Below are 24999 nucleotides of genomic sequence, written 5' to 3'. Positions count from 1 at the left end.
AGAAAATGAGGCCTATTCATTTATAACTCTCTGAATCCTGTTGTCATGCCTGCAAATTACATGCCTGTAATTCTAAATGGAACCTCTATTATCAACTAAAGAGATATACAGAGCAGTGTTTTGCAAAGCATTTAGAAGGATAACCTCCTAGACTGGAGTACTAAAGGATGGTATTAGAACCTTGGCTACACCTAGGTGTTTACCCTTAATTTGAATGATACTAAAATATAATTTCATACTACTACTAAGAGTTAAATTAGGCAAAAAATATACATATCAATTATCACTGCAAAGTAAAGGAGCTGTTACAGAGGATTACTGGACTGAATGTCAATATTATGACATACTATGAGTGTGTTTCGTGTTTGGTAATTGCAATCATTGTTGCTTTTGTTGTGGTCATCCATTTACAATGCTTGGTGTCAGTTTATTTATCTCTTGTAAAAATAAAATACAGTGTGTGTGTGTGGAAAAAAGAAAAAATTACCAAGAGATTCCTGGGATTTAGTTACTGTGTCAAGTGTTTTACGTGGATTATCTCAATTAATGCTCACCTCAACCCTCTGGGATAGGTACTATGATTATCCCATTTTACAGTTGAATAAATGAAACTTAGGTAGACAGGTAAGAATATCTGTCTAAAGCCATCAATCTGGGAAGAACTGAGCCTTCTGACTCCAAATCCACTGTTCTTTCCAGGACCTCACAGTATCTGATCACTCGGAGTCACCGTTCTACAGCATCCTTAATTCCAATGTTCTTTGCATCACACAGACTCTTCAAGCCTCAACTTCCTCACCAGTAAAATAGGGATAACCTGCTCTACCTTCCTCCCAGATCATTAGGAAGATTAAATGAGATAATGAATGTGCAAGTATTTTGAAAACCTTGAAGATACACACAGTGTAAGGCATTCTCCTTACAAAGCTATGAAATTGGGATGACTCACTCAAACATAAATTCCTTCTATAACATTTCAACTAAGCCTTGAGGTACAGGCTTATGGGATGAGCAGAGTAAACATTAAAAAGTCTGCCCCAGGGACTTCCCTGGTGGTCCAGTGGTTCGATCCCTGGTCAGGGAACTAAGATCCCACATGCTTCGGGGCAACTAAGCCCACGCGCCACAGCCACAACTACTGAGCTCGCGCGCCTCAACAAGAGAGCCTGCGTGCGGCGTGGCAAACTACAGAGCCTACGCACCCTGGAGCCCGCACGCCACAACTAGAGAAGAGAAAACCTGCACGCCAAAATGAAGATCCCGCGCGCCGCAGCTAAGACCTGACACAGCCAAAAAAAAAAAAAAAAAAAAAAAAAGTCTGGCCCAAGGACAGGACCCAAGGTCATTTATGGCATTCTCTGAATCTCTGCAGCACTTCCTCTTCTTACAATCTTCACTGTATTGTCTGATGATGGGTCTTTTTTCTTAAATGACACTGAGAACTTTGGTTGCTATTTAACAGTTTCGATCAGCACTGGCCAAAAAAAGCCATAATGCAAATCACATAAATGTTCTAATAGACACACTGCTCATGGAGGATAATCTGCTTTATTCAAAGTCCACTGACTTAAATGTTAATCTCATCCAAAAAATACCTCCACAGAAACATCCAGAGTAATGTTTGACCAAATAGCTGGGTACCATGGCCCAGCCAAGTTGACACATAACAACCATCACACCCCCTTGAATTTGTATCTCCTCTATTTTTTTCATTGGGAACTCCAGCTAACAGGTTATAACCACTGTTACCACTTTCTCACCTTATTCTTTCATCTTAATAACGATTTAGTCCTACCATTCTGACAGGTTCCCTCAGGGTCACTCATGAGCTTCTCATTGCCATATAGAATGGTAATTCTAGAACAGTGTTTCAGAAAGTGTGTTCCACAGCTTATTTTTAATAGCTTTTATGCTACTAATAATAATTTTTAAAGATTCCATATATAAATACATATGGTAAACTCTGGGTTATACAAGTTTATTTATGACAGGTCTTATCAGGTCCCTTTAAAATATCACAGCTGGGATACAGTGAGTAGCATTTTCCAAATTTATTTTGATGTCAGAATCCTTTAAACACCTTGTGGGGTTATCTGAGAGGAACACACACTTTGGAAAACACTAATTTTACCTCATTCTGTAAGTTTTTATAATTCTTATTAGCTTATAGCACAGTTTCGACACAATATATGCACCTTTTGCTTTTATTTTTTTCCTACGTTATTCCTAAGATCTCGTCTTACTCCTTCTGGGTATAAAGTGTATCATATCTTTTCACATGTCAAGCTTCTAGAATTGGTGCTGTACACACAGGATGTGTTCACATGAGTGAGCTTTACCTTGTTGCTGATAATTTAAAACTTAGCAACTGCCTTGAATCATAGGAACTTCAGCACATTGGTCACTAGGGGAAGACACACAGCACGTGGGCCATCCCGCTCCTCAAATCCTCCGAACTACTTATTCCAGCCGCTCATAAACCACACCCAGTCTTAGGTAGAAGATATGAGCTACCTTCTGCTTCGTGCTCCCGTGGTCAGTGAGCTCAGAGTGGAATCATAGGCAAAGCAGAGCTCATGCAAGAATGATCAAGCCGAGATCAAGCTGAAGATCCACTGAACTTGGTAGATGTTAGAGTAAAACTCCCTTAGGCTTGTCCCCCTACCCGGTTTAAAGAAATCATGCTTTCCCTTAGCATTTAATTTCAGGACCTGTAAATATTACTGCTTTTTAGATAAACTGTATCATCCTAAATCAATTTACTGGGGTAATAAAAGATAATTCCATTAATATAAACTGCTCCAAGGGGATGCTGATCAAGCAATGAATTTTATTTCATTTGAAATGAGGTCAGTATTTAATTTTGCAAGTTAAGTAACCTTGACTTTACTCTTGAAGGGAGCCTGAGATAGACGAAAGGAAATTTCCTTTTCATTCATGTGAGAAAGACTTTTTTTTTTTTAAACACCCATATTCATCAGTGTGACCGTTAGTCCAAGAGGAGGCAATCAGTATCTTTACCAACAAAGCACCTTCCCTTTGAAGGACTGGTACTGGCCCCCTCTGTACAGTACTGTAAAACCTGAAGGAAAAACCATAGCCAAGCGCTACTACCAGGACAAGATCGATATTTACTATACCTATTTCACAGTGAAGATACCTTTTCTGGAAAATTCCTCATAAGAAAACTGAAATTCAAGCTGCCGCTCTTTCTTCAGCCACCACTGCTCAGTCCTGCCTTGTGTGAGCCTGACGTTCTCTCCCTTTTTCAACAAAAGATGTCAGAGACCAGGACGGCCATGCTGGGGATGGGGGAGGCTGCGCCGGGCAGACCAGGCTTCCATGTATCGGGACCCTCGAGAGCTCCTTTAGGAAGGGAGGGGTCGGGTAGGACATGCAGGAGCGGAAGTCTGTGGGGCAGCAGGTCCCTGGGCGAGCCACAGGGAGCAGCGGCACGAAACGGGAGCAGGGCCCGGAGAGTCCGCCCTCCCGGCCGACAGCAACCCTTGGGCAGGCAGCCCCAGAGCACTGCTCCTTGAGGGGCGGGGTCGCCGGGTTGGGAGGCGGGGAGGTGGGAGGGCTTTGGGGCCGAGAACGAGAGGACTGGCCCAAGGGATTGGAGTGGGCGTGGCAACTGCTTGGAAACAAGAGCTGGGAGCAGTGAGCCCCTCGGGAACTAAGATAGTAGATGTGCAAAGGGTGCGGGATGAGGGAGAAGAGGGCATGGGGAGGAAACGTACACAGTTTAGAAATTGCTGGGGAAAGAATGAGTCTTAATAATTAGGGAACACCACCAGAAGATTAGAAATAGAAATGCACAACTTCATTCCAGCAAAATAGATTTGCACTTGTCCAATGGAAGACAGGAAAAGGGGAAAATAATTTTTTTAAATGTATGGTTGGTAAAAAATAAATAAGATAAACAATGTAATATTTGGGTTAAAGACAAAATTATAAGCAAAATCCCCAAATATTTAGTGCTGAATGACATGAAACCACATGTGAAAATTTTTGCAACACAACAAGCAGTACCTAAAGAGAAATATAACTCTAAGTATATTTGAATAAAAACACAAGAAGAATAATCTCAGAAATCAGAGATTACAAAAGGCTAACAAATAGAACAAAGAGAACAAGGAGGGACATAAGGGCAAACAAAAAAAAATCAATAAAAAGAGCAAAAATATTGGGGATTATTAGTGAAACCACAGACAATCCTACTACACAGACCTCTGGCAGAATTTGTTAAGAGAAAAACAAACAAACCATCCTAGAGAGAGAAGAGGCAAAGAAACAAAATGTGTAATAAAAAGTGGAAAATAATTACAGACACAGAAAATTTTAAGAAAAGGTAAACCAATATGAGCAACTGTGCAGCAATAACTTTCAGCACCTAGATGAAACTGACACATGTTAACAACGTGTAGCCCATGTAACCCCAGACATCTGAATAGACTACTAACCATTAAAGTAATTGAACTGGATATGAAAACCTCCAAAAAAATTAAAAAGCTCAGGCCTGAACAATCTTAGAGATGAGTTGAATCAAAGTTTCAAAGAACAAATGATTCCTCTTTTGTATGAATTGTTCCAAAAAATAGATGGAATGAAAACGATTCAACTACTATTTTGTAGCAACTACTATTATATAACCTTGAAATTGAACCAGATAAAGACAGTATAAGAAAAGACAGTTATAGACAGTTTCTCTTATGAATCCAGTGGGGCTAAAGATTTTCAGTAAAAGTTAATTATGTTGCTATATTGTTTCATTTTAACAGGAGTTTTTAAAAAATGTATTATAACTATATGGACACTATACTGTGAACTCAGTGAAGACAAAGACCAGTCCACCTTGCTTTCTATTTTAGTGACAGCACCTGGAACAGTTCCTGATAATTTGTAAGCACTCAATAAATACTGGTAGAATGAAAAAGTGAATTCCTAAGGCCCACTTTTCTGTCTAGCATGAATTTATTCAACAATGTTTAAACTTGTCCGTGGTAGGTAGAATAATGGCCCCTCAAAGATGTGCACAGGCCTGACCCTGTGAATATGTTAGGTTACATGGCAAAGGGGAATTAAGGTTGCTAATCATCTGACTTTAAAATAGGACAATAGGGCTTCCCTGGTGATGCAATGGTTAAGAATCCACCTCCCAATGCAGGGGACACAGGTTCAAGCCCTGGTCCGGGAAGATCCCACATGCCATGGAGCAACTAAGCCCATGTGCCACAACTACTGAGCCTGCAAGCCACAACTACTGAGCCCACGTGCTGCGACTACTGAAGCCCACGTGCCTAGAGCTCGTGCTCCTCAACAAGAGAAGCCACTGCAATGAGTAGCCCGCAGACCGCAACGAAGAGTAGCCCCCTCTCGCCACAACTAGAGAAAGCCCGTGCGCAGCAACGAAGACCCAACGCAGCCAAAAATAAATAATTAATAAATAAATTTTTAAAATAATAAAAGAAAAATAAAATAGGACAATATCCCGGATTATCCAGATGGGCCCAATGTAAATACAGGTGTCCTTAAAAGAGGAAAGATCTTCTACAACTAAAGACAATAAAGAAGGAACCAAAACAAGTTGGGTAGGAGAGGTGGACTCATGATATAATCAAGTCCCATACCCCTGGGCAACCCACAAACTGGAGAATAATTATAGTACAGAGGTTCTCCCATAGGAGTGAGAGTTCTGAGCCCCATGTCAGGCTCCCCAGCCCAGGGATCCTGCACCAGGAAGATGAGCCCCCAGAGCATTTGGCTTTGAAGGCCAGTGGGGCTTAATTTTTGGAGCTCCATAGGACTGGGGGAAAGAGAGACTTCTCTCTTAAAGGGTGCACACAAGATCTCACAGATCCAGGGCAAAGCAGTAATTTGCTAGGAGCCTGGGCCAGACCTACCTGCTGGTCTTGGAGAGTCTCCCAGAGAGGTGGGCTGGGGTGGGGCTGGGGGATTGGAGGGGTAGCGGTGGGGGGTGGGAGTGAGGGGATGGGGGTGGCTGTGGCTCACCCTGGGGGACACAGACACAGGCAGCAGCCATATTTGGCTGTGTTACACATTCTACTGTGTAACACTGATGCTGGCGGCCACCATCTTCAGATCCTCCGTCTAGCTCATTAGCGCCAAGACCTGGCCTCACCCAACAGGCTGTAGGTGCCTCTAGACATGCCCCTAGACATGGCCCTGCCCACAAGAGGGCCAAGACCCAGCTCCACCCACTAGTGGACAGGCACCAGCCCTGCCCTCCAGGAAGCCTACACTAACCTCTGGACCAGCCGCAGACACCAGACCCAAGAAGACTACAATCCCACAGCCTGTGGACTCAGCCTGCCCACAGTAGGCCAGACCCTACTTGGGACCAGCTGGGCCCTGGCCCTGCCCACTAGCAGGCCAATACAAGCTTCAGGACACCCTGGACCTCATACCCGACCAACAAGGTGTTGGTAGGAGGAACCAACACCTCCCCACCAGCAATCTGACAGCAGCTATGGGATCCCTGGGTGCTGAAGCCAGCTCTAGGACCCAGCTCTGCATGCCAGTGTCCAGCACTAACCCCAGGACCTGCCAATGGGGGGGGGGGGCAACAGCTCTGGAGTGTTCTGGACCCTGACTCTGCCCACCAGTGAGCCAGCACTAGCCCCAGGGCCCCCTAGGATTCCACAACCAGCTGCCTCATGACAAGGCCCCCCTAACCAGCAGCATCTGCACAAGGCAGGGCCTGACAATCAACAGGGTTAGGGGCCAACCAAACCTACCAGACCACCCACATAGTCAGCCCGCTACAACAGAAGGACCCATGCAGCCCTCTTAGGGGGAATCCCTAGAGCCTGGGTGATGAGAGGGGAGAGCGCTGCTGGGACGCATAGGACGTCTCCTACAGAGGCCACTTCTCCAAGGTCAAGAAACATAACTAACCTACCACATACATAAAAATACAAATAGCAATTTAGAAAAAATGAGGCAACAGAGGAACATGTTCAAGATGAAGGAACAACATAAAACCCCACAAAAAGAACTAAGCGAAGTGGCGATAGGCAATCTACCAGAGAAAGAGTTCAGAGTAAAGGTGATGAAAGAACTCAGGAGAAGAATGGATGCACAGAGCAAGAAGTTACAAGCTTTTAACAAAGAGTTAGAAAATATAAAGCACAACCAAACAGAGACGAAGAATACAATAACTGAAATGAAAAATACACTAGAAGGAATCAACAGTAGACTAAATGATACAGAGGAATGGATCAGTGAGCTGGAAAACAGAGTAGTGGAAACCACTGCCACTGAACAGAAAAAAGAATGAAAAGAAATGAGGACAGTTTAAGAGACCTCTGGGACAACATCAAGTGCACTAATATTTGCATTATTGGGGCCCCAGAAGATGAAGAGAGAGAGAAACATTCTGAGAACATATTTGAAAACATAATAGCTGAAAACTTCCCTAACCTGGGAAAGAAAAGAGTCACCGAAGTCCAGGAAGTACAGAGTCCCATACAGTATGGGACTGTACCTCTGTACCCAAAGAGGAACACACCAAGACACACTGTAATTAAAATTACAAAAATTAAAGATAAAGAGAGAATATTAAAAGCAGCGAGGGAAAAGCAACAAATAACATACAAGGGAACACCCACAGGCTATCAGCTGATTTTTCAGCAGAAAATCTGCAGGCCAGAAGGGAGTGGCACGATGTGGTTAAAGTGATAAAAGGGACAAGCCTACAACAAGAATACTCTACCCAGCAGGGTTCTCATTCAGATTTGATGGAGAAATCAAAAGCTTTACAGACACGCAAAAGCTAAAAGAGTTTAGCACCACCAAACCAGTTTTACAACAAATGTTAAAGGAATTTCTCTAGGTGAAAAAGAAAAGGCCACAACTAGAAACAAGAAATTACGAAATGAAAAACTCACCAGTAGAGGTGAGCTCACCAGTAAAGACAGGAAACCATCCACACACAAAGCTAGTAGGAAAGTTAAAAGTAGTAAAATCACCTATATCCACAATAAGCAGTTAAGGGATACACAAAACAATTAGATGTAAAATACAGTATAAAAAAACAGTAATCAAGAGGGGAGGAGAGTACAAATGCAGAGTTTAAAAATACATTTGAAATTAAGAGATCAGCAACTTAAAACAATCATGTATATACAGATTGCTATATAAAAACCTCATGGTAACCAGAAACCAAAAATCTGTCCTAGATATACACACAAAAAAGAAAAATTAATCCAAACTTAACATTAAGATAGTCATCAAATCACAAGAGAAGAGAACAAAGGAAGAAAGGTTTAAAAAAAAGGCAGGAAGTCCTTTTCTCACCGCACCCTTCTAATAAATCCAAGTCTCTTAAAGTTCTAGACATTGATTTAGGATTCAAGGCGTAGAATTTGGCTCAGGATTAAGTCATAGAATTTAATTCATGCAACTTTCTTCACTTGTGTCAGGCATGTTGGTGGTGGTCTTAATAGAAATGCACTACGATGCACTGGGTAGCAATAATATCACATAAAACCCTCCCAAACGAGACGGCACAATACTGATTAACCAGATCAGAAAAAACATATTCCACCGGACAAACCAGTAGACCTACCGGTCTGAATATCACCATTTTCAAACTGCCCATCTTGTGACAGTCCATAACATTTATCAACTCTCTGAAGCCTGAAACCTTATGTATTATTTACTTATTTATTATTTATTAAATAAACAATTTGTTCATTTAAAAAAAGAGAACAAAAGAAGGCAAAAAAAAAAAGCCTACAAAAACAAACTCAAAACATTTAACGAGGGGAGTTCACGTGGGCGCCGGCGCGACAGGTAGCAGCGTGGGGGTCGCCACGGCGGAGCTGCAGCAGCTCCGGGTGCGGGAGGCAGTGGACTCTATGGTGAAGAGGCTGGAGAGAGAGAACATCGGAAGATGCAGGGCCTCATGTTCCGGCGCAGCGCCGGCTGTTGTGAGGACAGCCAGGCCACCATGCAGCAAGTGCGCCAGTGCATTGAGCGCTGCCGTGCACCTCTGGCTCCAGCCCAGGCCCTGGTGACCAGCGAGCTGGAGAAGTTCCAGGACAGCCTGGCCCGGTGCACTATGCATTGCAACGACAAAGCCAAAGATTCAGCAGATGCGGGGAGTAAAGAGCTTCAGGTGAAGCGGCAGCTGGAGAGTTGCGTGACCAAGTGTGTGGATGACCACATGAACCTCATCCCAGCCGTGACCAAGAAGATGAAGGAGTCTCTCTCATCCATTGGGAAATAGATGTCTGCTATTGGCCATCGGGGCTGAAGGCAGGAATGTATTTAAAAAGAGGAATGGGGATTTGGGTTTTCTAAGGAAAGTTTATGAATGAGGAAATTAAGGATGGCAGCAAGTTTAAGGCCTATGTCACTTGCCTCTGGACACTGGTTCCTTTGTGTTTGAATCCTAGAAAGTGAAAAAACCTGGTGCTAAAATTTGGGTCAGAGATAGCACAGGAGAGTTTCTGTGAGCCTGAATTTCATGTGAATTTCATGAGCCTGAATTTCAAGTGCTTTTCCTGGCAACAGTGAGTCTCCCTTGTACCAAACCAGAGCCCTCCAAGGTACCAGATTCTCTTAGTACAGATACCAGCAGGCTGGCAGGTTCACCTGACCTGCTTATGAGCTGGTGGAGTGTGAGGAGAGGTGTTTCTATTTGTTGCCAATCTCCTGTTTACCAGAAGGATCACTACAACATTTTCCGCAAACTAGAAATAAAACAAAATCCATGAGGTCACTAATTTAGAAGGGGAAAGGGGGCTTCTGGGGATTTGTTTTGCTTGGTTTTGTTTTATATACAAGGGCATGAAGTTACTTTTAAGATGTAGAGCTGGGAGAGGTAGTTTGGATAAAAACTTTGAAAGGGTCCTTGCGGATATTCATTTCTGCCATCAAAATGTGGATGCACATTTCTTAAAATTCTCACACATGACATCTTTCAGCCTGGAGACCCTGCAAAAATATAAGAAGCGCTATCATACTGGTAGGGGAAGCAAACCTTCCCTCTAACTGGCAGCCATGATGAGCCCTGAGGCTGTCTGCAGCAGAGTCAGCTGAGTGACAAGACAATCTTGCAGTGACACTCACCCTTGAAGGGAAAGGGGATTTCGATTGTGCTATATGCTACTATAGTCAGGAATGAACAGCAAAAGAGGAATTGTTAGCTGCTTAATTAAGAGTTAGGAAGTACTACTGGCTTTGGAAAAATCTGGTTTTCATAAAACAAAGTAGAAAGAAAGCCTAGACCCAGTATTGCTTACTTTGCCCCCTGTAATAACAGAGCTCTGTTGAAACAATCCCTTGGCAACACAAAGGTCAAAGGAGGAAAAGTCAGCAACTTAGGTGTAAGCTGTGACTCCTTTAGAGCTAAAAATGGGACAGCCCTACGTTACCAAATACCACTTTTGCGACATGCGTTGTTCTTGCCCCAGTCTGGCACCTTATCGTTTTATTAAGGACCTTGTGTTTTTACCAACTTATTACTTGATAATATAGCCTGTCTGTTTGCTGCTTCAAGACTGTGATATATTTTCCTAGTGATTTGGTTTTAAAAATAAATAAGACTTAATTTTTCTTCCAAAAAAAAAAAAAAACATTTAACAAAATGTCAGTGAGAACATTGGAGGGCATTATGCTAAGTGAAATAAGTCAGACAGAGAAAGACAAATACTGTATGATATCACTTACATGTATAATCTAAAAAATACAAAAAACTAGTGAATATAACAAAAAAGCAGCAGACTCACAGATATAGAGAACAAACTAGTGGTTACCAGTGGGTAGAGGGAAGGGGGGAAGGGCAAGATATGGGTAGGGGATTTAAAAAAAAAAATTTTTTTTTTAAAGGAAAAAAAGAGAGTTGGTAGTTGAGACACACTGCAGCCATAACTTTTAGACATTTTTAGATTCCAGTTTGAGGGTGAGGAGACTAACTTTTTCCCAAGGGAAGTGTAAATCTTATGTCTGAATTTGGAGGGAAAAGCCTGCTGATGCAATTTGGCCTTGGCCAGAGGCAATACTACCAGTTATGCCCTCACAGCGTGATACTGGGTGATATGCATGGAGAGAATCTGAGCTATGTTTTATGGTTTACAGTTGGGCAAATTAGGCATTTGACAGGCAAGGGAATATTGTTTGGAACTTTGCTCAATAGGAAGCCATCATTACCAAAGCACCAATGCCAAAGAGAAAGCTTGTTAATTCAGCTTTCCTTGATGGCTAATAACTTGTAATAGTCATCATATGGGTTACTTGGTCCTGCTGGGTCCCAGCATGTAAACTTCTTTCTGATCAAAGTTACCCCCATGGGTAGGCTGTGGTTAAACGTGTTAATCTCTGTCTCCATGAAGTTCTGTTATCCTAGCCCAAGAGATTGAATTGACAGTCTCTAACTTCCTTACCTTTTCTTAAACACAAGAATATAATTTTAAGAAACCTTTTGCTTTGAAGTAATTATAGATTCACAGGAAATTGCAAAGATAGTACAGAGAGGTCCCCTGTACCTTTCACTCAGTGTCCCTAAATGGTTACATCTTACATAAATATAGTACATTATCAGAACAAGGAAATTAACAATGGTTCAACATGTGTATACATCTAATTTTTAAATTTAAAGTATACACAACATAAAATTTACCATCTTAACCATTTTTAGGTATACAGTTCAGTAGTGTTAAGTACATTCACATTGTTGTGCAACCAATCTCCAGAACTCTTTTCACCTCGCAAAACTGAAATTCTGTACCCATTAAACACTAACTCCATAGATAGCTAGTGGGAAGCAGCCGCATAGCACAGGGAGATCAGCTCGGTGCTTTGTGACCACCTAGAGGGGTGGGATAGGGAGGGTGGGAGGGAGACGCAAGAGGGAGGAGATATGGGGGTATATGTATATGTATAGCTGATTCACTTTGTTATAAAGCAGAAACTAACACACCATTGTAAAGCAATTATACTCCAATAAAGATGTTAAAAACAAAACAAAACAAAACAAACAAACAAAACACTAACCCGCCATTCCTCCCTCCCCACAGCCTCTGGGAACCAACCTTGTACTTTCTGTTTCTATAAATTGTATAGATGACTTATGTAAGTAGAATCAGACAGTATTTGTCTTTTTGTGACTGTTTTAATTCACTTAGCATAATGTTCCCAAGGTTCATCCATGCTGTACCACGTATCAGAATTTATTTCCTTTTTAAGGCTGAATAATATTCCATTGTACGTACATACTCTATTTTGTTTATCTATTAATCTGCTGATGGGCACTTGGGTTGCTTCCACCTTTTGGCTATTGTGAATAATATTGCTATGAACATGGGTGTACAAATATCTTTGAGACCCTAATTTCAATTACTTTGGGTATTGTTAGGGGCTGAATTGTGTCCCTCTTAAATTCAAATGTTAAAGTCCTAACCCCCAGAATATCGGAATGTGACTGTATTTGAAGATAATTCCTTTTAAGAGGTAAGTTAAAAGTGAAATCTAATCCAATCTGGCTGGTTTCCTTATAAAAAGGAAATTTGGACACACTGAGAGACATTTTCTGAAGTGTATACTTTTTAGTATGGTCTTAATATTTTTCATTCTTTTTTCTTAAAATTGCCTACAATATTCTTTGAAGTTGCAGTTTACAATAAGTACATTTAGATTGTTGACATCTTCAATTGCTTCTTCCTCATAGACCATAATATTTTCAACTGAGAAACTACTTTCTCTGCAAGTGCTAAGGTACTTGGTAATTTGGGGCAAATTCTAAATGGAGGATATTCTAAAATCTAACACTGTTTTTGTTGTGAAATGTGTAAAATTTCAGCACAAATATTTTCACAGGTACTGTCCCTTTGTTATCGATCCTAGTGCCTTAAGCAACAAAAAGGATTTATAAGGCAAAATGTGTCCAATAAATGGTCTCTATAATTCTTTAGAAAATTTTGCCAAATTTAAATGCTGCAAAACCATTGGTTGTTCTTGTTCATTCCATTCAGATAAAAAATGTAAAGGCTCTTCTTACAAGTCCAGATGCTCCAAAGCTCAGTTAGAGAATTTAAAATTTACATCTACATTGTTTGAGCTCTCAGCATTCAGTTTGTTCAGTTCCTTCCTTGTGCTTGAAAGGATAAAATTCAGTGTCTTCCTGTTTGGAAGTTTTCTTTTCAATAATTGCAATTCACTAAAAACTTCAAAAGCTGAAGTTTTTGGCACTCTACTCATTGAATATTTAGATTAACAATTTCTAATTGATTTTGAGCAAAGTGAAACCAAAATGTAGAAAACTTGTTATAAAAATGTTTGATACCATTGCAAGATACCTAGAATGATTTACAAAGTAGTACTTCAAAGTACTACTCAAAAATATTAAAATTCAAATGATGATATATAGTAAAAGTAGAATATAACCATTGGAAAACTGTGAATTTTTTATTCAACATCAGTTGTGTTACAATTTTGTAATTCAGGTACTTTAACTGGGTATACATAAATATTTGTTAAATTTTTTTTTAACATCTTTATTGGAGTATAATTGCTTTACAATGGTGTGTTAGTTTCTGCTGTATAACAAAGTGAATCAGCTATACATACACATATATCCCCATATCTCCCCCCTCTTGTGTCTCCCTCCCACCTTCCCTATCCCACCCCTCTAGGTGGTCATGAAGCACCGAGCTGATCTCCCTGTGCTATACGGCTGCTTCCCACTAGGTATCTATTTTACATTTGGTAGTGTATATATGTCCATGCCACTCTCTCACTTCGTCCCCGCTTCCCCTTCCCCCTCTCCCTCTCCGTGTCCTCAAGTCCATTCTCTACGTCTGCATCTTTATTCCTGTCCTGACCCTAGGTTCTTCAGAACCATTTTTTTTTTTTTAGATTCCATATAATATTTGTTAAATTTGATAACTGTTTTATTAGTAAGATTTCTCAGCTTGTTTGAACACAGTTATGAACTAGTTTTGTACTATAGCCAATTCTTTGTATATTTCTACTCTGGAGGTTTTGTAATTTATTGAGAACTTTGTTTTTATCACAATACTGTACCCACCAATATTTTCATTTTCATAGCAAAGTTGAACTTTTAAACTGAATTTATAGTATCATTCACAAAAATGGGGTCAGATATTTCACTTTTGACATAATTAACTCCTAAATGCTTTTCTTCAATTACACGAGTTGGATGAAAAATTGAACTACTTTTGAAATTATTTCAATCGATTTTCTATGTGAAGCATCTTATGACACTGGTATGAAGTTGTCATTATTTTGCACTATTTACAATAACCAAGGCATGGAACAACCTAAGTGTCCATCAACAAATGAATGGATAAAGAAGATGTGATACACACACATACACACACACACACACACACACACAATGGAATATTACTCATCCATAAAAAAGAATGAAATAATGCCATTTGCGTCAACATGGATGGACCTAGAGATTACCATACTAAATCAAGTAAGTAGAAAGACAAATACCATATGATATCACTTATATGTGGAATCTAAAATATGATACAAATGAACTTATTTACAAAACAGAAATAGACTCACAGACATAGAAAACAAACTTATGGTTACCAAAGAGGAAAGGGGCGGGGGCGGGGGAGAGATAAATTAGGAGTTTGAGATTAACATATACAAACTACTATATACAAAATAAACAACAAGGACCTACTGTATAGCACAGGGAACTATATTCAATATCTTGTAATAACCTATAATGGAAAAGAATCTGAAAAAGGATGGATGCACAGATAGACGTATAACTGATTCACTTTGCTGTATACCTGAAACATTGTAAATCAACTATATTTCAATTTTTAAAAATTGACATTTTAATTATATACAAAATTCTTTTGCTAATGGAGCCAACACGCTAACAGCTATTGCTACATGTTAGTGTACACGTAAGAAAGTTGGACTCAATATGAGCAAAAGTAATTTAGAAGTAGATACACGTGACCTGAATGAAAGTTATGCTTCACATTGTGATGTGAAAATGCACCTTTTGCTGCTGCGTGTGTTAAATCATTGTCTTCAGGCATGACATTCTTAAATAACAACTAACTTTTCAAGTGCATGCTGATGCCTTTTCAGCAGATTTGAATCTTCTGGCTTTTTTTTTTTTTTTTCATATTCTGGTTTTCATGTTAAGAGATTGAATGGACAAACAGACAATGGCCATACCATATATGACAACAGAACTCTCGCCCACAACCTCTGCAGCAATCAGCCCAGAACTGCCAGGACTCAGTCAATGGCTGCCAGCTTCCTCATTTTGCCTCGATTTCCAACTCAGGACCAACCAAAGAAAGCCAAATATACTTCCCAAGCTAAACGTGTAAGATATACTGCTTCTAGTTAGCATGTCTCCATCTTCCCCATGTCAACAGTTTCCAATCCAAGCATATCTGAAAAAATTTTTTCAATATAGAACTTTCCCACCCTCCTATCTGCCTTTGGGTTTCTGCCAAAGGCAGGTGATGGTGGCTCCCCTGCTATATAGCAAGCTCTGAATAAATAGCCTTTGTGCTCATGTAGATGGTCTTCATCCATTTCCACAGTGTGGTCACTGATGTCATGGTGGATGAAATTACCAATGGTGGATGGTAAATGTTGATAACATTTTATGCAAGTTACATATTCTTCATCAACTTTACTGAGAAACAGATATTCAGTACTTAATTTTAGTCCTGGTTACTGCTATACAAATCCTTTTCTATCAACCTTTGAATTCTATGAATGATTTTTCACCTAATAGTAAAATTTCCTTCCTGGTATTGAATGGTACCTACTAATTTCTCTAAACATTGATAAGTGGTCACAGCAGAACCTGAAGAATCTGTCTCGTTATGTAACACACCAAGAAAATTCCTATTTCATGCTCTGATGACTCATCAAGCAAAGACAACCACTTGGAATAAAGAGCCCTCACAGAGAAATGCATTAATACAATGGCTATGAGCAGTAATATACAGGTGGTAAAGGTAGTGTGGATGACAAAAAATACAGATTTACATTCTCTGTTGTTATTTAGAAATGCTTTTTGAAGTCTCAAAAAGTACAGATTTACATTCTCTGTTATCATTTAGAAATGCTTTTTGAAGTCTCTCGCCTTGTTTGGATTTTTGCCAAGGGAAAACATGTAACAGAAAAATAAAAACCCACTATCTTTAAACATCAGTATTTTTGTTTCACTAACAGGTCATCAAAACAGAACCCACTTGTACTGGCAGAAGTGTTCAGATTTCTACTCCTGGTGGTAGACAACAGATGCCACTCACTCAGCACTAACCATTCCCAGCTCTGGCCTCAGCACAGAAGACATATTCCCTGTCAATTCTGATTTGTGTAAGAATGTCGTTAGCCAGGTGTACAGGCATGTACTTGCTCCCAGGGAGTTTCCATAACATCTCTATATTCTCACTCTTAAATAAGAGCTTTATTTCAGATTCATACAGGCTCTTTTGTGGTTTTTTGTGACATTTTCCTCCTGCTCCCCAAGGATGAAATTGATAAGAAGGTACCATTTTTTTTTTTTAAATCTCAATTGGCTCATTTAGGCAACAAGTTCACGTGTCAATGAGAATAGGTGAGTTTGTTTAGAGAGGAGGGCTGAGAGAAGGATTTTATGATTGACAAACAACTGGACTTTTCCATTGAAAACAAATATTCTTCTCCTTTCAAGTTAAGTATGTTAGAGGATTCTGGTTTTCATACTGCTTTAAACCAGGGTTTAGCTGAGATAGGATTTTGTTGTTCCAAAGTCAGATCATTTTAGGGCCACCTGAAATTGCTGAAGTCATCCAGGTCATTGCACTAACATGAGTCTAAATTTAAATGATACTTTTAGTCACTCATTATAATAGTGACCAGATGCAGTACAGTGTGATGGAAAAACCTAAAGAAGAAGCTAGAGGCAGGCCATCTATGTGGTTTTCTATGTTCCCGCTTTCTCTGTCTTTAGAGGTATGTGCCTTACTGGATGAGTCTGAGAGGGATGGAAGCAACTGATTTCCCCTCCAGTTGTTACCTGTTGTATTTTCCCATTTAACTGAATTAATCATTTTCATGGAAGCCTTTATTAAAAAAAGTTTCAAAACAGACTTGCTTGTATGATTTTAATGTAATGAAAAAATTCAGTTATTTTCTTCAGATACTTTCATTTTCTTCTGTCTGCAAGCTCCAAGTGGAGCTGTATTCATTTATTCATTCAATAAATATTTCTTGCATACGTACAATATGCCAAGCACTGTTTTAGGTAAAGATGACAGATTTGTAAGAGAATCATCTTAGATGTCTCAGCTCTAGCAACTGGCTAAATATTCAATCCCATGTTATTTAATGACAGCATTTAAACTTCCCCCACTTTTGCACTGTGCAACTCACCTCCTCCTGCTTTGTGAATACCACTGGGGTAGGCTGAATAATGGCCCCCGAAGATGTCCTTATCCTTTCCTCAGAATCTGTGAATGTTACTTTAAATGGCAAAAGGGACTTTGCGGATAATTACATCAAGGATCTTGAGTTGAGGAGATTATCCTGGATTATGTGGGTGGGCTTTAAATGCCATCACAGCGTTCTAATAAAAGAAAGGAGGGAAATTTGACTACTGAAGCAGAGATTAGAGAGATGTGACCACAAGCCAAAGAATGCAGACAGCCACCAGAAGCTGGAAGAGACAAGGAACAGATTCTCCCCTGGAGCTTCCAAAAGCAATCGGCCCCATCAACATCTTGATTTTAGCCTTGTAAAGACTCATTTTGGACTTCTGGCCTCCAGTATAGTAAAGAATAAATATCTGTTGTATTAAGCCATTAAGTCTGTGGTAACTTGTTAAAGCACCAGTAAGAAACTAATACAGGTTACAGGCCTAGGTTTTGAGTATAATAGTACTTTATAGAAGTGGAGTCTAGGATGTACCTAAAAGCACTAATGTCATCCATGAGATAGCAGTTTTGCAAATTTCCCCCATTGACTAGAAAAAAGGAAAATTTCTTCTTTTTGGTTCCCCAAATCTACTGAGAAGGCAGTACAATGTGAGACGGCACTTTGGGGATAGGCAGGCTTTTCCAGAATTTGTCAAATTTGAAGCACGCATAATATACCTGCATGGATTTGTTGTCAGGATTTGTCCCAGATGCTAACAAATGAAAGATAAAGCATCTAAATCAATAGCCTCAGGGCTTCTGTTGAGCTGCACCTCACAGGCCTGCAAGCCCTGTACTTGTCCAGACTCAAGACAGAAGGGAGAGCTGGAGTCAGCAACAGAGATGCCAGTGGTTTAGTGCACGGGGGTTGGGGTGGGGTGGGGGGGGTTGCTTACCTGCCTTAAGCGACGTGCCCGAGGGACCCGCCACCGTGGGCGCAGGTAGCTGCCATCTTTGCTCCCAGAGAGTGGGGGGAGGTTGCCTGTTATAGGCGGAATTGACGTCAGCTTGGCTCATCGGTTACCAGGGAAACTAGCAGAGGCGCCTGCCCCTCACCACGCCTTTGATAAGCTCTCCAGGTGTAGAGACTCTGAGCTAAAGATTAGAACAATCACTAGCTGGGGCCTGGGGCAAGTGTGTAGGAAGGTCAGTCAGGTGAGTTGGGTGTAGGTGAAGCAGACATTGGTGGAGCAGGGGACGGACTGAGAGCAAGAGTACAGCCATCTTGAGAGGCCTGATCATACAGCTTCTCACATAATACTAGCTTTAGGCACTTTCACCAATTCAGCTAGACTGTGGAAAAACATCTTTTTCACTGAACAAAATAAAAAAGTTTGGAATGTTTCACTAAGTATCGTGAACTATGTTTGGCAAAATTGTGAGGAATTTAGAAAATAGCTGACCTCTTGGGGCTGATACCATGAATCTGAACATTACTGATGGAAGAAGCTACGCTGGGAATGCCATCCTCCTGTGTGGCCGCCTAGGTAGGTGCCTGCATATGCAGGTACCTCTTAGAAGTAAATGTACAAAATCTAAAGGCTGGTGCACACCTACATTGGTGACACAAGTGATGGTATTTAAAAGCATCACTGAGACCCAGTCTTGGTGTTGTTACCGACAAGGGTCCTTGGACTTATTAATCAATAGAAATTGATAAGAGGCCAGACAAGGAATTCAGGCAAGGCTTTATTGGGACTTGTGCTGTAGCATGAGGGAGTGAAAACAAGGAACAGGTGTCCTTGCTTGCTCCCTGAAGGGGGTCCACCTGGTTCCTTAATGGGATGAGGGTGGGGACAGATAGGTGGGTTGGTCCAGAGAGGTGGCTTAGGTAGTCCGCCTACCCCCTTGGTGGTGCTGTGAGCAGGGATCATTCGCAGTACCCGGCTTTGGTTCCTGGCTCCTCAGAAGTGGCAGTTGGTGTTTGGCCTTTTTGTATCTCTTTGTTCATAATTTGCCCCAACTGTGCATGCAGGCAGTTATTTTTAGTCCCTTATAGTTTCTTTGTATTCTGTTGCTGCAGGAGACATTTGTCCAGGTGGAGGCACTCCAGTAAAGGGTCCCAGGTCCCAGGTCTAAGCCTATCTCAGTTTGAACATCATTTGCCCAGAATTGTAGCAGGGTTAATGAAGAAGCTTCTTCTGTCATTTTCCTTTACTCTGTACATCAAGGATAAATACCTTTGGAATACTTTAGAGAATTAACCATGGAGACCTCACAAAATGACTGGTACATTTTGAAGAGAGTATATTAATTACATAAATATAAATGTACTTTATTCTACACGGGGGAAAAAAGACTAGAGGAAGATTTATTAATAGAGGATTGAAAAGACAATATTAAGAAAGGCAAGAAGCTTAAAAAAATAACAACCGGGCTTCCCTGGTGGCGCAGTGGTTGGGAGTCTGCCTGCCAATGCAGGGGACACGGGTTCGAGCCCTGGTCTGGGAGGATCCCACATGCCGCGGAGCAACTAGGCCCGTGAGCCACAACTACTGAGCCTGCGCGTCTGGAGCCTGTGCTCCGCAACAAGAGAGGCCGCGATAGTGAAAGGCCCACGCACCGCGATGAAGAGTGGCCCCCGCTCGCCGCAACTGGAGAAAGCCCTCGCATGAAACGAAGACCCAACACAGCCAAAAATAAATAAATAAAAAAATAAAAAATCCTTCCCCTACTTTAAAAAAAATAAATAAATAACAACCAAAAAGTATTGTGATAGCCTATAGAAAATTCTGAGAGATGCAGTGGAGAATTAAGCCTTCAGTGGGGAGAGACTTTGGGAAGAAAGGTTGGATGTAAAGTGGTTTAAATTTTTTTGAAAGAAAAATTCTCATTCTCATATTTGTGTTCCTAGAATTCTATAGATAATGACCCAAGTTTGAAGGGTGGTTTAAAATACTGATTTGTTAGCACCTGGGAAGTAAACTTTTGGTAAACTTAAAAACCACGGACAATTTCAGGAGTAATTAGGAAATGCTGAGCGTGATCACTGGTTTTTATCCTCAAGTACTTGGCACTTGGATGACCTTGTTTCAGACTTGAGTGCTTCCTGGTAGGAATTTATTTTTGTAATTTTCACTTTTTCCCCCCCAAATTTAGGAAGCCCATCAAACCCACTGTTTAAAGGAAAGAACAGCCCTGCTAGCTGAGCCTACACAGAAAGGAAGCAGCCGCCTCAGGCATGCAGCTGTTGACACTGCACAGCTACCCCCGGCCAAGCGGCGGCCAGAGAGGCCTCCGCAGTTCCGAGTCAGGCCAACAATTGGGGCCGCCAACATTCAACCCTCACTCTCTGACGGCTTTCCCTCTGAGCAGATGAGCTATCACAAACTCAGTTGTATTTATCCCAGTGTGCCATCCAAATTTTGTACCCAGGAAGCTAAAACTAAACCAAGAAATGACTACCTACAAGCCAGCAATAGTGTAATGTAACTGGGGCTATGGGCACTCATAAGAGGTTAATTCTATGACATGACTTTGTAATTGGACTAGGGAACTGACTTATGGTAGCCGTGATTATATAATCACAGACTATGCAAATACAAGTTTCATCTACTGTGTCCCTTTGCTTCTTATTTTCAATCTGCTTTCCAGTTGCTTTATTACATACAGCAAGGAGCAGGGCATTTCTTTGACATCTTGAGTTCTTATCATTTTCTCAGTCTTTCTCTCCCTCTCTCCCTCCATCCCTCTGTCCATCTAAGCTAAGAAGTTCTATTGCATATACTTTTCAGAAAAGGACACAAGACAGAAGTATTTCTTGGTGCACTCCTGCCACTCACATCAAACTTCTCAGAATAATACTAGGAACACATTTCCCGGAGGGGATATGAGAAGATCATCTCCGTGATTGGACAGTGTCGGGAGAGGCTGTGCATCACCCTATAAATTCACCAGAGTGGACCAGGCTGTGGAAAGGCACTAGGGCCTATGTGTTTAACATATTCCAGCAGGATTAAAATAGGTCGACTGTCAATATTTGTTTTAGGAGAAACTGATTTGGGGATTCTAGTGACCCAAACGTTTGGTATATTGCTTTCTTTGACACTGCCTCTGCAATTATTTCTTCCTACACTTCTTCATAAGAAATTAGAGACTTGGAGCTCAAGACTGATAAATCCTCTATTTACAATGCATACAAAGACCAGGATACACTATTACTACTTTATTGGAAGTGCTTTCACTTGTGAAAGAAAATATCCCCTATGAAAACTCTCTTTCTGAAGGGAGAACTTGGATGAGCAAAAGCTAACCCCTAGGGGCTTTCCCCAGAGACCAGCCATGGAAAACCCTGATCTTTGCGATATTGGGTTTCCTGCAATCCTCATGAACTACAGCTTTACTCCTATAATCTAGAAACAAATAGAAAACTGAAACCAGCTTTCTGAGTCTTTTAATATAAGTATGTTCAAAGTTCAGAGAAAAGTCCTGTGTTTTGGTGTTTGATTTGAAAACAGTGTCTACATTGTTTTTACATGAAAAAAGAGCTGGAAATGTAGTCAGAATAAGCACGCAATCTTCTTTACATGCTACTTGAAGTCTCGCTGGAGGTAAAAATATTTACTACTTCCGTGGAAAGGTCATTAGAACATACTATTCACAAAAAACAAGCCTCTTTATATAGTTTATTTAAAATTTGCTGTTTTCTGTGCTCTTACAAATGTAACGTTCTAGTATACAACATTCATTGAAGAGTACAACTCTTATTTTGAGGTGGCACAGAATCGACAATTTTTTTCAGTGGATAATTACTCTTTCATTAGGAAATTTAACTACAAGCTATTTTTCTGTAGAAAGTTGCTTCAAATTCTATCACTAATATATGATAAAATTTAATTTTTGTATCTCAAAATGACCATATGCAAATGAACAGTACATGACTAATGCCTTTATACCCTCAATTATAAGCACAGTAATTTCACAGTGAAGTTTTTTCCAATAAAAAGTTTAAAATATATTATTTTCAGGGAAGAAGCTGATCTGGATAAAATAATTTGTGGCTAGACCTCATTATAAAAATATCAGTCAGGTGATCAAAGCATGTTTTGCCACAGAATTTCCCTGTGGCTTCCACCTGCCAGGCCCCATTAGCCAATTAAAAAAATCCTCTTCTTAGGAAGGGGGGTGGGGGAGGGAAGGATTGGGATTGTGGGGTTAGCAGATGCAAACTATTATGTATAGGATGGATAAACAACAAGGTCCTACTGTAGAGCACAGGGAACTATATTCAGTATCCTGTGATAAACCGTAATGGAAAAGCATATGAAAAAAGAATATATATGTATAACTGAGTCACTTTGTTGTACAGCAGAAGTTAAACACAACATTGTAAATCAACTATACTTCAATAAAATTAAAAAAATAAATACATAGGGCATTCCTTGGTGGCCCAGTGGTTAGGGCTCTGAGCTTCCACTGTAGGGGGCATGGGTTCGATCCTTGGTCAGGGAACGAAAATCCCACATGCCATGCAGCACCGCCAAAGGAAATTAAAAACAAAACAAAACAAAACTCCCCTTGGAGACATAGACCAGGTGTAAATGGGAGTGGAAGGTGGGGCAGGGGAGGTTGACCCTTGGCTTTGAAGAGTAAATTCTGGTTGCGTGGGCTGGTTAGATGCCTCCAGAACACACTTGTAGGGCTCTGGATTAACACAATCTCATCTTGTAGGTTTCAGAGTTCTGCCCTCCCCACTCTTCACCTGCATATGACAGCCCTGGCAAAGGGACAGAAGTCACAAAAGTGAGGAGAAGCCACAAATGGCAGAGTCACAAGTTACTGAGCTCTAGGCAGTTTCCAGTTCTTGAAATAGACTTTCTTGGCGACTACTTGAATGTCACTGTGAGAAAAACAACAAACAGGGGCGAGGGAGTGGGAGGTTAGGCCAGCACACCCTCATTGGAGGGTCCCCCGTCAGCCGCACGATTCCCTGGGGGCTGAGGGTGCTTGTTAAAACGCAGAGTCTTGGTCCACACCCTAGATGTATGGACTCAGTCTTTCGAGGGAAGCTCAGGAATCTGTGCGTAAACCAACATCCAAGATAATAACTTGGCCCCCTGGGATCGACCCATCCACCCGCCCCCAAGGAGCATGAGCCCCGCCCCACTTAGAGAACCTACTTTTCTTTCCCAGATTCCATTTCTCTTTTATTCATTCTTGCCTTTTCTCTTCATTCGCATTTAATGTTAATCATGCTGTATTTGACAGTCTCTGGGAAGGTGCTTTGGGGGGCAGGATGTAAAGAATAAGCTTTCAGCTTGCACAGTAGCCAATGGCAGGAAGTTCACTGGATTTCAGGCACTTCATTTCCATTTCTTTTTCAAAATTAGGTTTAGCAACTTTATTTCCAGATGGGGAGTGAGAAGGTTTTAAGAGACGGAAAAGCAGCCTTCCTGAGTACTGGAAGTTTCAAATGTTTGTGACCCAAAAGTGGGGCTGGGGAGGCCAACAATACGTAACTCAGCGTAGGCTACTTCCCTTCTCTTCCTCATCAACATGACGTTATTTCAAGAGCCATCATTCTGGATTCCCACAGCTTTGTCAGGTATTCTTTCATTACAAACAAGAGAAAACCACTTCCCAGGGCTTCCACAGCACTGCTGGCAAGTTCAGTGTTACCATTATTTTGGACCCCTAAAAGATGGAAATGAATTAATTAACTTATATGGCTATTTTGATGTGAAAAATAGTTCATTGTTTTCTAAGTATTTCAAATCTAAAGTTTTTACTGGGTTACCAAACCTAGGACTTAATGAGATCTTCTTTCTCTTGCAATATATTATTATTTGATGGTGGATACTGGGGTAGGGGCATGGGAGGGGTTTGGAGGCATACTTCTACCATATGCATACAGCCTTCTGGAAAAATTCCATATGCAATTAATACAAGAAAATACACAGATTTTGAAAAGTGATGAAAGCTGATCAATGATTGCCTCGGGGTGAAGGATGGGGAGGGGGAGGAGAGAGGGATTAGAAAGGGGCAGAGGAAACGATTGGTGATGATGGATACGTCCACTATTGTAATTGTGGTGCTGGTGTCAAGAGTATATGCATATGTCAAAATGTATCACATTGTACAGTTCAGATATGTAAAGTTTATTGTATGTCAGTGACACCTCAATAAAACTTAAAAAAAAAAAGTTTCTAGCAGCCACATTATTTCCTCAAGAAATAACTGAATGAAGATAATTAAAGGGGGTGGGGAGTTGCTACCTAGGATAAAAGAAGTGATAGTTTTAGCATTATTCTGTCTTTAACAGTGTTAAGTTGTGCTTACCCCATTAACTAAGAGTAAGAAGAAACAGGTAGAACGCAAATAGGATTATACTTTGCTTTATGAAAACTTGATATTCCTCTTTCCAAAATTGCCCTAATTTATATTTAGAAGGAAGAAATGATAGAAAAAAATTTTTTTGCAGAAAATAAAAGCATTCCTTTTTTATGTTTTTTCCTACCAATCTGGAGATACCGAGGAAACTAATAATACATAATTATGGGGTAATTTTTAATAGATGAACATTTAATAGTGTTCCACGGAGCTAAATGCAGTGGTT

General features: G+C 40.7%; 1 pseudogene; it reads left to right on the top strand.

Annotated features, from left to right (window-relative positions):
* Positions 1-3394: 3394 nt before the first annotated feature.
* Positions 3395-9253, top strand: LOC133091605 (protein FAM136A-like; annotated as a pseudogene).
* Positions 9254-24999: the final 15746 nt, after the last annotated feature.

This window comes from Eubalaena glacialis, chromosome 1 (assembly GCF_028564815.1).
Source record: "Eubalaena glacialis isolate mEubGla1 chromosome 1, mEubGla1.1.hap2.+ XY, whole genome shotgun sequence".
Taxonomy (NCBI): domain Eukaryota; kingdom Metazoa; phylum Chordata; class Mammalia; order Artiodactyla; family Balaenidae; genus Eubalaena; species Eubalaena glacialis.
Note: the sequence above shows the minus strand (reverse complement) of the source record. Positions and strands in the feature narration are given on the sequence as shown.